Raw genomic sequence first — 13,472 nt, 5'->3', positions numbered from 1 at the left:
ATGACGTAACGGAAATATCAATGTTTCGCCACGCGAACTTAAACACCGCGGTTCAAGCACATTAAACGTCCAAAATTTAGAAATACACACATCAAAAATGTTTTACATCACCCCGATTCCGCCCAAAGCAGTAAACAACCATGCATGGGCAGCGCGTATTAGACGGAGAGGGTCCGAAAACCGATTAGTTTCAGTCATTCCACCAGGAAGGAGGTACACGGCTTGTCTTGTCTGTAGTTCAACCGTACCTAGACGGTGAATACTGCGGTTCGATCGCGTCAGCATTGTTACTTTGTGCCAGGAAGGGCTCTCAACAAGGGAAGTGTCCAGGCGTCTCAGAGTGAATCAAAGCGATGTTGTTCGGACATGGAGGAGATACAGAGATACAGGAACTGCCGAGAATTCTTCCAGGTTGTATGACCGTGGCCCTTGGAACTGTTCTGTCACTGACGTTTCATCGAAAGCTACGTTGGTCATCTTCAGCGGTGCTCCTGGTTGTGCTGAGTCTTGCCAACTGACTAGTCGGACGTCGAAGAAAGGCCTAAATACCGTGGAAAGTGGGCGTGGTCTAGATTTCGCGTGGTCTAGATTTCACGTGATAGTAGAGATAAACTTTGTCAAGGATAAAATATAACTATCGAACATAGTACGTCAAAGATAAAAACTTCTCATAGATTCTGTAGAACCACTGTCCATCGCTGAGTTTCATGGCTTCTTATTTGCTGTTAAAATTATCCCCATGTTTATATATTTCGATCGCCTCTCTATATAGCCGTGGATAATAGTTCGTCATAGTACATAAAGATGTCCAACGTAGCTTTGGACGAAACGTCAGGGATAGAAGAGTTCCATGGACCACGGCCATACAATCCGGGAGAATTCTCGGCAGCTGAAACATCCGGTCGTGAAAGCCTTCTTTGTATGAGACAGGAACTGCCGATGACACGCCTCGCTCAAGCCGCCCAAGGACTACTACTGCACTGGATGACCGCTACCAACGGATTATGGTTCGGAGGAACACTGACAGTAGCGCCACCATGTTGAATAATGCTTCTCGTGCAGCCACAGGACTTCGTGTTACGACTCAAACTGTGCGCAATAGGCTGCCTGATGCGTAACTTCACTCCCGACGTCCATGGCAAGGTCCATCTTTGCAACCACAAAACCATGCAGCGCGGTATAGATGGGCCCAATAACATACCGAATGGACCGCTCAGGACAGGCATCACGTTATCTTCACCGATGAGTGTCGCATATGCCGTCAACCAGACAATCGTCGGAGACGTGTTTGGAGGCTCCCCGGTCAGTCTACACGCCGTAGACACGCTGTCTAGCGAGCGCAACAAGGTGGAGGTTTCCTAATGTTTTTGGGTGGCATTATGTGGGGCCGAAGTACGCCGCTAGTGGTCATGGAAGGCGCCGTAACCACTGTACGATACGTGAATGCCATCCTCCGACCAATAGTGCAACCATATCGGCAGCATATTGGCGAGGCATTCGTCTTCATGGACGACAATTCGCGCCCCCATTGTGCACATCTTGTGACTGACTTCCTTCAGAACAACGGCATTGCTCGACTAGAGTGGTCAGCATGTTCTCAAGACGTGAACCCTATCATACAATCCTGGAATAGGTTGAAAAGGGCTGTTTATGGACGACGTGACGCACCAACCACTCTATTCCAATGTTCTGTATTGGTTCTGGAACTCTCGGAACCGAGATGATGCAAAACTTTTGTTTGATGTGTGTAGAAACAAATGAAACATCAAGCGTGCAGCGAAGTTGACATATACCGCATTAAAGATCTCTCCAAAACGTGTCTTTTAATACAATTTGTCGAGATAAACTGTCGGGAAATACGACGGCAGGAGATAAATAAGCGACATATAGATTTTATCTTGGAGTTAGCTTTCGATATTATTTAGTAGTTCAGTATGAAACAGAAAGAAAATACAGTATGTAGACGTTTGGGTAGAGTATGATATTGCTCCCTCCCTCTCCCCCTCCCCCCAAATCTTGGTTGTTGTGACATGCAGTTCTTCAGCGTAGCCCAATGTCTAGATTACTTCTGGTCGATTACTGTCGCCTTCCCCAGTGTGGAAACCATAAGTCGCGTCTGACCCCGATCATGAGAAGTTAAGCGAAGATTTGTTCGAAATAGTGCTTAACTTTCTGACAGAAAATCAAATGAACTGGACCCACTATATTGGAGCGCGATCCATCTCGAAGTGTTACAGTGGTCTCTACAAGCATTTAGCCGTGAAAATGTTCCTCGTATTATGTGGACTCATTGCAATACACATAGAGAAGCATTTGCTTTGCAAAATTTGAATGTTGATCTGAATCCAGTAGTGCAAACTGTCATAGATGTGGTGAACTTTATTAAAATTCGTCTTTCGAAATCAAATTTTTTTTAGACAAATGTGTCACGTTATGGGGGCTGTATATACATTTCTATTAATCTTGTAGCAGAACTCGTTGGCTTTCCAGGAGAAGTGTATTGTCGTGCATTTTTTTTTAACTTAAGCGAGAAGTCTGTTCTTGCTGCGAAGTAGAAAATCGTACCAGCGATAGCTGCTTTCTATATACTAATTTTCTATTAAAGGTCGCAGCCTTATGTGATACATCTGAGCATAAACTAAGTGGATAAGTCCCTGCAAGGTAATGAAATTTATTTCATTCAGCTTTACAAAGTTTCGGCCTTCTGAAAGAAGCTTCGTCTTTGGAAAAGAAAAGTGAACGACAGGGAGAAATGAATTACTTTCGATGTTTGCAGTCTTTTATAAATAATATTGAGATAAGCCTTACTGCAGAACTTTTTTTCTATAACTGAAGGCTCTTTATTTAAACCCTGAATTCTGAGACAGGTTTCAGACGATTCAGAATCCCTTCATTAATCGTTCTCGTACTGAGTTCATTACTGCAGAAGAGAAAGAGTTGATACAAATTTCATCAGATTCTTCTCTAAAAGCAAAGTTTTAATCAGAGATATTGCCAACATTTTGCTGTTTAGTAAGAAAATAGTTTCCAAGTTTGAGCAAGAATGCACTGAAGGTATTAATTCCTCTCGCAATTTCCTATCTCCGTGACAATGGATTTACGGCAGTGGCTGCTATTAAAGACATGTACAGATCAAAACTTTATGGAGAAGGCAGTGAGGGTAGTGTCCCTCTTAAGTCCCAAGATTCGACAAATAGTGTAAAAAGAAGAAAGCTCAAGTGTCGCACTGATGTGGGTGGTATTTTATTCGTAACGTCTTTTTTATTGATTTTTTCAAGGGCACCACAGAAAAAACATAGCTTTTTAGGGGATCCACCATCTAAAAAATGTTAAAAACCATGGTTACATAGTGAAGTTTACATATAGATCTTTACCTTTATTGGAAATAATTGCTTTCGGATGATAATTTATACCGAGAGAGTTAACCAAAATTTTAAGAACTTAGGTCCAACCATCTTCACAGCTGGAGCAGGTGTGTCTCAAATTACTGATCACAATTTGTGTTAACATATTATATTGCTGCAATTTCTTCTGAAAATTTCTTTACTGGTTAACGCCTCAACCACTATGTAAATATGAACCAGAAAAGGGTCTCTAGGCGACTCCGTATGTTAGTGATACTGATAAATCGATTGAGATGTATGGCTTCTCTTTCTTCCGTTGAAAACAATACAGGCCAAAGCGGCTATTTAGGCACTCATTGCACAGATGTACTGAAATACAAGTCGCCGAGGAATAAAATAAATAGGAATTGCAGGGATGCCAAGACGAAATGAGTGCATGAAAAATGTAAAGAAATCGAAAAAGAAGTGATTGTCGGAAGGACTGAATCATAATATAGGAAAGTCAAAACAGCCTTCGGTGAAATTAAAAGAAATGATGGAAACATTAAGAGTGCAACGGGAATTCCACTATTAGATACAGAGGAGAGGGCGGATAGGTGGAAAGAGTACAATGAAGGCCTCTATGAGGGGGAAGATTTGTCTGATGTGATAGAAGAAAAACTATGAGTCGATTTAGAAGGGATAGGGGGTCCAGTATTACAATCAGAATTTAATGGACCTTTGGAGAAAAAGATTAAGTAAGGCAGGAGGGATAGATAACATTCTATCAGAATATTTAAAATCATTGGCGGAAATGACAACAAATCGACTATTAATATTAGTGTATAGCATGTACGAGTCTGGCGACATACCATCTGACTGTCGGAAAAGTCATCCACACAATTTCGAAGACTGTAACAGCTAACAAGTGCGAGAATTATCGCACAATTAGCGTAACAGCTCATGCATCCACGTTGATGACAAGAGTAATATACAGAAGAATGGAAAAGAAAGCAGAGGATGTGTTAAATGACGATCAGTTTGGCCTTAGGAACGGTAAAGGCACCAGAGAGCCGTTTATGACTTTGCTGTTGATAATGGAAGCAACAATAAAGGAAAATCAAGACAAGCTCATTGTATTTGCCGACTTGGAAAAATGTTCGAGAATGTAAAACGGTGCAGGATGTTCGAAATTCTGAGAAAAATAATGGTAACGAATCTTCCTGAGAGATTAAAACTGTGTGCCGGACCGAGACTCGAACTCGGGACCTTTGCCTTTCGCGGGCAAGTGCTCTACCAACTGAGCTACCCAAGCACGACTCACGCCCCGTCCTCACAGCTTTACTTCTGCCAGTACCTCTTCTCCTACCTTCCAAACTTAACAGAAGCTCCCCTGCGAACCTTGCAGAACTAGCACTCCTGAAAGAAAGGATATTGCTGCAGAGTGAAAATCTCATTCTGGAAACATCCCCCAGACTGTGGCTAAACCATGTCTCCGCAATATCCTTTCTTTCAGGAGTGCTAGTTCTGCAAGGTTCGCAGGAGAGCTTCTGTTAAGTTTGGAAGGTAGGAGACGAGGTACTGGCAGAAGTAAAGCTGTGAAGACGGGGCTTGAGTAGTGCTTGGGTAGCTCAGTTGGTAGAGCACTTGCCCGCGAAAGGCAAAGGTCCCGAGTTCGAGTCTCGGTCCGGCACACAGTTTTAATCTGCCACGAAGTTTCATATCAGCGCCCACTCCGCTGCAGAGTGAAAATCTCATTCTGAAAAGAAGGGTAATCTATAGGGAGAGACGGGTAATATACGACATGTACAAGAGCCAAGAGTAATAATGAGAGTGGACGACCAAGGACGAAGTGCTTGCGTTAAAAAGGGCGTCTGTACATCGAAGAAGCAATGATGAAAATAAAATAAATATTCAGGAGTGGAATTAAAAGTCAAGGCTAAAGGACAACAATGAAACGATTCACTGATGACATTGCTTTCCTAAGTAAAAGTGAAGAAGAATTAAATGATCTGCTGAATGGAACTAAGAGCCTAATGAGAACAGAGTATGGACTGAGAGTAAATCGAAGAAAGACGAAAGAAATGAGGATGTGAGAAACTTAACATCAGGACTGATGGTCACGAAGTAGATGAAGTTAAGGAATTCTGCTACCTAGCCAGCAAAATAACCAATGACGGACGGAGGAAGCAGGACATCAAAAGCAGACTAGCACTGGCAAAAAAGGGCATTCCTGGCCAAGAGAGGTCTACTACGAGGTTTGGAATTTTAGTAGAAGCAGCTATTTTTTTACGGCTCGTACAAAGTATATACTTGTTTCAAAGTTTTACTGACATTCAAAGTAATCACCAGCATTATCTATAATCCGTTGCCAGCGATGTGGAAGTCGTAGAATACTCTTAGCAGTGCCAGTTGTGTTGACAGTTCGAGTGGCGCAGTCTATTGCCCGTTTAATTTGTAGCAGTTCTGAATCGAATGCCGTGAAGTGTTTCCTTCAGTTTAGAAATCTAGTTGAACTCACGAGGGCTGAAGTTCAGAGCAGTGCAGTAGGTGGTGTAGCACTTAGCAGCCCCATCAGTCAAACAAATTAGTAACAGCTTGCACTGTACTTGCTTGAGCATTTTCCTGCAAAATGATGGTCAGGTTCTGCAGAAAGTGTCATCAGTTCTGTCTCTAAGCTGGTCGTAGGTTGTGTTCCAAAAATGAACAACCCTAGGCCCTGCCTAGAGTTCCGACCTGAACCCAACGGAGCACCTTTGAGACGAGTTAGAACGTCGACTTCGCTCTAGACCCAGCGCCTATCATTACTACCATCTTTGTTTTCGGTTCATGAGGAATAATGGGTTACCATTCCTCCACCTCATTGGAAGTGTCGTCAGCAGATTACGAGCCGCCATTAAGGCGAAGCGTAGGCACACCCCTTATAAATGACCACTAATAGACCACTTAGTGTATGTTTCACCTTATTAGATGATGCCACTAGGTGTACTGCAGTTTTCTCAGATAGACTCCTGAGATTGTAGATCAAAGAGTATCCACTATTCTAATTATTCTTCAAAATATGTTGCAATGCGTATTTTGTATATGTTTATTATTTGTTTGTGTGAATACATTCACAGAATTTAATTTGTTGACTATGTTTCCTCTGTATGCTACGGTATCGCAGTAGGAGTTAGTCAAAGTTGCTTTACAGATTGTGGTTTTTATCAGAAAGCCCTGTATGTCCATCTAGAGGTATTTCACAAGTTATTTCGGCATTACATATACATACGTCGATTCTCACTGGGCCCTTTACATGGATAAATTAGTCTGATGCTTAAAAACAGGAAATGAAAAATATTTATAAAAAAGTACATAATGTTTCTAATATCAGTTGTAAAGTCTTGTGATGTGTGTGTGTGTGTGTGTGTGTGTGTGTGTTTTGGGAGCTTATGGGCGCTCAAAGGCGAGGTTATCAACCGCCGCTCTGTGTAGCTACGCGGTCTAGGCTCCTTACCACGGTTCGCTCTGCTTCCCCCGTCGGAGGTTCGAGTCCTCCCTCGGGCATTGGTGTGTGTGTGTTGTCCTTAGCGTAAGTTAGCTTAAATGGGATTAAGTAGTGTGTAAGCTTAGGGATCGGTGACGTCAGCAGTTTGGTCCCATGGGAACTTACCACAAATTTCCAAAATTTTATCATTAAAACAAACGAATGTGGATAAATTCTCTAAATTTGTTGCACACTCATGCACTCTAATCGACCGCACAATCGCTCCATCTCACATGCGCTAAAACAACGGAAAAAGAATAAGAGTAGCTACATATGAAATTAAAACATAAGTAAAACGACAAAGGAGCTAAAAGAAAGGCACAAGAAAACGTCACTGGCTGACCATTTACATGCAAAGTGTTGAAATATATATATAATTTATGCTATAAAAGTACATATTTTGCTCGTTATACCAGTTCCTCTTTCATCTGCAACATTTTTAATAGCTGCTTACGCTAAAAAAAGATAGATATTTCAAAGAATAGCTGTTTACAAAGGTAGGATGATAATTTCTCGTATATATATATATATATATATATATATATATATATATATATATATATATATATATATATATATATATATAAGTTTAGAAAATTTTATTGAAGAAATTGTGAATGTTGAAATTAGTTTACTTATGTATATTTTCGGAAATGTTTCTGTTTGGCACAGAAGTTTTGTAGTTCTTCTAAAGAGTCTACTTTCGAGCCATTAGATTCTGTGTGAAATGCAGCTGTTCTGAATGACTTTTAATGAGTGTCCTTCGTGTTGTAGGTGGAAGTATACTTCAATAAATTTGCATTTTTTGTGACACTGTACCCATACTTATGCTTGAGCAGATATGTTACGTCTCTCTTGTCTGTGGTGTAGTGCGTCAGCTAGAAGCATTATATGCCGCCGCATCACAGACTGTTGCCCGAGGTGTCTTGGGAGTGCATCACATTAACTTAAATTAGTCGACAAAAAGTGGACAGACATTTATCGCAACTTCAAACGCTATTTGCTTGCATAAATAAGTAGTAATTAATTATTAAAATAGCTTTCCTTGAAGCAGAAACAGCGTAATAAGTGTTATTTGCTGTGGGTGTGTTTGCTAAGAAAATATTTCATTAATTTACCTGTGCAGATGAAAACTAAACATTCTTTGTTCGTATATTACACAGCGATATAAGGAAAACGTCTATAAAACTTCTGTTAGCGTGGGTTTTAAGAAATATCTCTTAGCACACAACGAGATTATGTTTCTTTATCGAAAAACAAAGTCCAGTTAGCTCTTTGTGCAAACACACTGAACATGGACGAGACTTGGATCTTATCACCCACTACCGGTGCCGATTTTTTCTAGAAAAGTATAAGGAAGCCATTGAAACAGAATTTTAGTTGCTGTAAGTAATAGTTTAGTCTGCACTGAAAGGTCGGCGGATAACGCTAGGTGCTAAAATCTTGAAACTTTTACTGCTAATGAGAAAAAGTACTCAATCGGACCTAATGACAATTTATTACGACCGTTGCACTTTCTAATTAAGGACGGTAGGATTACGTCTTACTTTTAATTGTAACGGCTCTGCGCTTCGAAAGAAGCAAGTGGTATCAACAGGCGATTGACGCGGACGTAGACGAGGGGCTCAAGTCACGACCTGGACACGTTCAATTCTTTTGAGTTCTTTCATAAAGGAATTAATTTCTGTTTCTGGTTCTTATTACATTGCATTACAGAGCTTAAGGACGAGATGGATTAAGGAATGTAACATAATGACAACTCTTAGGGAATGAATGAAAGTGCGAGAGTATTTAGAATTTTGGCAGAGGTTTCCCAGTCGTGCGCTGGATGTCACATGGTGTGGAGTCAGCGTGACGATAGCGCGATGTCGTGTTGGCTCCCTTAACATCAGGCCGTGTGTGTCTATCAGAGAGCGAATACAGTCCACTGTGGCGGGGTTCTTCATTACTACATGGCATGCCGACAACATTTGGATGTGAAACTTCATGGCAGATTAAAACTCTGTGCCGGACCGAGACTCGAACTCGGGACATTTGCCTTTCGCGGGCAAGTGCTCTAACATCGATGGTATACGCAAAGATCCCGAGTTCGAGTCTCGGTCCGGCACAGTTTTAATCTGCCAGGAAGTTCACATCAGCGCACACTCCGCTGCAGAGTGAAAGTCTCATTCTGGAAACATTTGGATCGCTTCACACGGGGAAGAATCATTGAGAAAATGCAAGAAGTACTCAGTGTGACGAGTGTAGGCCAGGTGTTCGGCATCGCTCATAGCATTGTTTCACATGCGTGAGGAACGTTCCAGATAACAGTAACTACTGCTCGATGGAGATGAGATTGTCAGCCTCTGTCAACATCAGCAGTCAAGGGGGCAACCACGTCAAACAGTGCGTGCTGTTGCAACTACATTTGACAGGACTCCAAGGCACAGAATCTCAAGTCCCACAGTGGCACGGCAACTGCAGGGGGGGATGGTCTCTTTAGCCGACAACCAGTGAGTCGTTGCACCGTTGACAGCCGAACATCGAACGCACAGTTCGCGGTGGTGCCAATAGCACACGGCCTGACCGACGACTGCGGGGGGGGGGGGGGGGGCCTTTTTTTACAGTTTATTTAGGCATAATGCTGGTGATGGTGGTGGGGGGGGGGGTGGAAGGTGGAGGATACTACCTTATATCTGACTGGACTCGGGGGTAATGGTCTCAGTGGTTGGGAACGACTGTTGTTTGATTTTTTAACCACCCAAAATCTGATTTGAAATCTCTCAGCGGTGGTGTCGTTAGAACCGCTTTGCCTCCTTAGCTGCCGGCCGAAGTGGCCGTGCGGTTAAAGGCGCTGCAGTCTGGAACCGCAAGACCGCTACGGTCGCAGGTTCGAATCCTGCCTCGGGCATGGATGTCTGTGATGTCCTTAAGTTAGTTAGGTTTAACTAGTTCTAAGTTCTAGGGGACTAATGACCTCAGCAGTTGAGTCCCATAGTGCTCAGAGCCAACCTCCTTAGCTGATATCATGGTACTACATCCGCGATTATCGAACTATATTATACGTTCCACTTATTCTCTTTGCTCCCCCTTCTCGTAGTAGAGAAGCACACTAGACTCCATGCAATGTCGTTTGTACTAGATTCTTGCCAACACCTCTGTCATTGGTTTATTTTAATATACACGATTGTCCCTCGTACAAATTCATGATCAATTTTGTCTTCCATTTAAAGAAAATAAATGTAATTGTAATTTTTTTGGGATAGCGGTTGTCCGTTAAACAATCACACTCACCAACATCCTTCCCCATCATTTTTAGAGCAGAATTTTGATTAATTAATTTAATGAATTAATTATGTGAGAGGCTAGCCACCCCACATAGGTTTCATATCAGGGCCATTATAAGATTGCATTACACGCCTTGTGCAGATTCAATATAAACCCACATGGGTGGGATCTGCATAGCATGTGATTCTCCCCCCTAACTTGCATCTCAGTCAAGGATCGCACGAAAGCAAACATGCGGATAGTTTCCAAGCTCATCATTTAAAACTTAATGACACCACTTAATACTAAAAGCATTAATACTAATATCTAAAATAAACTTCCTCAATTCATTGTCGCTGTTTGATGCCGAGGAAAGCATTCTTCACCAGAAATGAATAAATTCTGATATTGTTCAGTTTAGGACAATTTTAGCAAACATCAAATTTCTTCTCTCTCTTACACTTATTTAGAATTTTGTTCTTGAGCGTCCACAGCCTCAGTGTAAGAAAGGGAATAGGCTCAATGCAGGCTGTGATGTACGTATTTATTGTCTGTGCTATTAGCTAATTTCGTATTAATTTTCAAGTACCTGAAATACGGTTGTAAAAATGTTAGGATTAATTTGTACATTGCCTGTCTACATGAAACGTCTCCTCTGCATATATACTTCGTAAACAAAGTTACTTATTTATCACAAACCTCAAGCTGCACATCAGATTTGACTAAATACCCAGTATATATATAAAGGCACACATCGCTTTCATGTACGTCTGTGGAATATAATCCAATAGTGCACTCGATTACATTATTAACATGTACAGAAAGCTGCAATATCGTAACACAGGCACAGGTATTATGGTGCAGCCAAAGATGTCTAGAACCATATCTGTGGATAGTCAATAGTACTATGTAAGATTGTGGCGCAATATTTACTGGCACGTTATGATTTTTACGCCTACGCGTTTCAGACAGTACCATGGGATACAAATCGGTAGAATATATGGTACCATAACAAAATAATCCTATAAACATATATTCGCTAAAGGTATCCGACAAAAGCTATGTTACTAAACTTACTTGATTATTACAGTATATATGCAAAGCATGCAGTAGACGAAGTAACGTTGACCTCAGACCTACGAGAAATCACCAACATCTGAAACTTCACGTGACTGGAAAGGAGTTTTTTTTCTTATACTTACGTATTATAATTTTGATGTTCAGTAATCCACCGTTCCCTATGCTTCTAGTCTTCATTACTGTAATTATTTCCTTTCTTTAACGTCAAATTATGTTCTAGGTAGGCTATTCACATGACTTACAGATGTAAGTCTTCCATATTCAATCATCTGAGAACCTTAGAATCGGTGTATATTTATCCTTGCTTCTTTAATCTTATTCTTAATTTTCTAAATTACTTCGTTGCTACTTCGAGATAAAAGTTAAATAACTGTGGAGATGTGCTGCAACCTCTTCTGGTAACCTACTGAGTATGAACATATTTCTTCATTAACTACATTTTTACCTCTATCTCGTTCTTATATACAGGGTGATTGATTCCGTGATGATGTTACAAACCTTCGGGGAGGCTGAAGAAGGGTGAATGTATCAATGTGAAGCAAGCGACCCTGGTACGGGAACGACCGAGTCGCAAGTTAAAAGCGAATATCGTGCTGGTACCTCCAACGATGAAATAGACATAGCAGTGCTGCTGTTGCTATGATTGCAGTGCAGACAACTTTTAGAGGTGGTAGTATAGACCAAAACAAGAACAAAATACCTAGTACATGTGGGCTGTAAAATGCATACCTTAAGCGCTATGAGCACTTGTTCATCTTCGATACTAGGAAACAGATCTGTTCTACTGAAAGCCCTTTGATTTCCACGTTTCTTGGAGGAGCTAGTAGCGACTTAAACTATAAAAATGGCCATTACTATGAGATCTAATGCGCATACCTTAAGAGCGGTGCCCACTTTTACGTGTATTCCACTGTCAGAAGTACCGGAACGGTTTTCGCCTATAACTTTGACTTACTCGTTTTCGGATTAGGTCCCTTACCTTGAATGGATGCATTTAGTCTTCTCCATTACCCTTGAAAGTTTGTATCATCATCACGGAATCACCCTGTGTACTGTAAAACAGCGGTTTACTTCTCTAATATCCCATGTTTTCTCAGATTTTGGAAAATCCAGCTTAAACTGTCGCAGGCGTGCTTAAAGAAGACAATAAATACCCAAAAAACTTTTGTTCCCTATTATGTACATTACCCTGAGGCATACTGCCTACATGCCATGCAGTGTTGCTCGATGGTTCGTCACAAAACTTCTACTTTTACATCCACAACTACGCTCTGTAAAATATTGCGTGACTTGTTAGTCTGAACGAGTCTTCGCGGCCCTTACGGGAGCAGTATGCAGTGGGCTGTCCAGGACTGATACAGTTTCAGTAAACACTGGGTTCTCGAACATGAGAAGGCTTTCACGGGTTGGATGGTGTCTGTTTTCAGTAGCCTGCCATTCCAGTTTTTTTCTAGCATTTCCGTGATGCTATACCGTAAGTCAAAGATGTCATCATTCGTGCTGTCCTTCTCTGTATATGTTCAGTATCCACTGTTTTTGTGCGGACTCCACTCACTTGAGCAATATTCGAAGACGAGTGATTTGTAAGCAGTCTCCTTCGTTGACTGAATACATATCCTCAGTATCCTAACAATGAACCTGCCCGTGAGCCTCCGTGATCAATTTCATATCCTTATAAATTGCTACACCCAGCTATTGGCTTTAGTTGCAGGTTCCATTTGTGAGCAACTGCTATTGTAGTCTAAAGAAATTACTGGGTGAGCTGGATTTCGCAAGATCGTTGTTTTTGGAACCATTTTATTTCTACAGAGATTCTCAGCGTCCAGAAATGTGGTAATATGCCAGCATAAAAGAAGTTCCAAAATTCTGCAACTAACCGAAGGCAAAAATATAGGCCTACAGATTTGTGCGTCTATTCGACGACCCTTCTTGAAAATGGGAATGACCTGTGCTTTTTTTCCAACCATCAGAAACACTTCGCTCCTCTAGGGACTTCTGCTAGAGGAGCGACAAGTTCTTTCGCATACTCAGTGGCCTTTCCTCTTACGAGCGGTTTCAGTTGGTTTACTATTCCACGATCACTTACATCGGTATCAGCCGTTTTGTCGTTTGTGTGATGATTTAAAGAGGCACTACTGTGCGATTTTCCTCTATGAAATTGTGATGCAAAAACATGTTTAGTATTTCAGTCCGTTCTGTGTCGTCCTCCGTTTCACCGCCAGTACAAGGGGCGTTTGAAAAGTCCGTGCAAAAATAAAAACTACTTACGTGTTCGGCGTAAACCTTTTTTATTTTTC

This window comes from Schistocerca americana, chromosome 1 (genome assembly GCF_021461395.2).
Source record: "Schistocerca americana isolate TAMUIC-IGC-003095 chromosome 1, iqSchAmer2.1, whole genome shotgun sequence".
Classification (NCBI taxonomy): domain Eukaryota; kingdom Metazoa; phylum Arthropoda; class Insecta; order Orthoptera; family Acrididae; genus Schistocerca; species Schistocerca americana.
Note: the sequence above shows the minus strand (reverse complement) of the source record.